Here is a 1,596-nt window from a genome sequence, read left to right on the forward strand (position 1 = left end):
GGGCCCGACCCCGGGCCTCCGGCCGCTGCGGGGACCGGGAGCGGAGGACCGGGAGAAGGGGCGCGCGCGGCACACCCGAGCTCGGTCACGGGGCCCAGGGCTCAGACGTGCGGGCGCCCGGGCCCCTCTCCAGCAGAGGACCGGAGCGGGAAGCTCCGGGACTGGAGATCACCGACGGGGCGGGGCGGAAGGAGTCTCCCGGGGCTCCGGGCTCAGCAGCGCTGCTCTTTCTCAAGTGCTTCTTGATCTCAGCGGTCCGAACCGCCCTCTGCAGTCCTGCCACGCTGCTGTTACCACGTTGTGCTTTTGTGTTGAATGGACGCTGTAGATCAGGACATCACGGGGTAACTAGGAGTTAGAAAGGGTGGGCACTTGCACAAATAGGTGGTGAGAAGACTCGGCGTCTCAGGGACCCCCACACCCGCAGCCACATCCTGCCCACCCAGCTCCTACCCTAATGTCTGGGGCTCCTCCTGCCTGAACCCTGCAGAGGCCTAGCTGTCCCTTGGATTCTGTGCCTGTGTTCACCGGGACCTCTTCCAGCTCAGCCCTGTCTGTGCAGACCCCACCCACCCTCCCCGACCTCAGGCTTCAGGAAACGACCCTGACAATCTGATCGTTGTTTCTCGCTGGTAAAAAATTAGGAAAGCATTCTTCTAGGCCTGTTTATTGTGACCCACATTATGACCCAATTGTTTTATTAGCTGTATATCATATTTTAGTAGGTGATTATACTCTGAGCTGTTCCCTGGTGGCTTAGAGAATAAAGCATCTGCCCACAATGCGGGAGACCCGGGTTCGATCCCTGGGTAGGGACGATCCCCTGGAGAAGGAAATGGCAACTCACTCCAGTACTCTTGCTTGGAAAATCCCATGGACGGAGGAGCCTGATAGGCTATAGTCCATGGGGTCGCAAAGAGACACGACTGAGCGACTTCACTTCACTTCACTATACTCTGAGCTGTTGTGAAGGTACTTCGCAATTGTTTAAAGTAATTTTCTCTCAAGTTGTGCAGAAAGAGTAGTGTGATCAACAGTTTTCCTCCCTCCAAAAGACGTCCGGGTCCTAATCCCCAGAACCTGTGACTGTTAACCCACACGGCAAAAGGGACTTGTGTGGATGTGGTTAAAGAAAGGATCTACACCCGGAGGCTCTCTGGGTTACTGGTGAGGGTGCAATGTAGTCCCAAGAGTCCTCAGAAGTCAGAGAGGGAGTCAGGAGGGTCACAACTGGTGAAGGAGACGTGACGACATGAGCCACAGTGGGGCTGAAGTGGCTCCTGGGCCCACAAGCGAGCAGTGAGGCAACCCCTAGAAAGAACACCCCCAGATCCTCCAGAAGGAACACAGCCCCCCTGACACCTCGATGTCCGCACAGTGAGATTCACATTGGACTTCTCCAGATGGATGAGAAAGTGAACTTGTGCTCATTTGTTATACCAGCAGTAAGAAATGAATACAGGTAGGGAAATGTCGGAGAAGGCGATGGCACCCCATTCCAGTTCTCTTGCTTGGAAAATCCCATGGACGGAGGAGCCTGGTGGGCTGCAGTCCATGGGGTCATGAAGAGTAGGACATGACTGAGAGACTGCACAA

The sequence above is a fragment of the Bison bison genome, unplaced genomic scaffold (genome assembly GCF_000754665.1).
Source record: "Bison bison bison isolate TAMUID 2011002044 unplaced genomic scaffold, Bison_UMD1.0 scf7180017864349, whole genome shotgun sequence".
NCBI classification, from domain to species: Eukaryota; Metazoa; Chordata; class Mammalia; order Artiodactyla; family Bovidae; genus Bison; species Bison bison.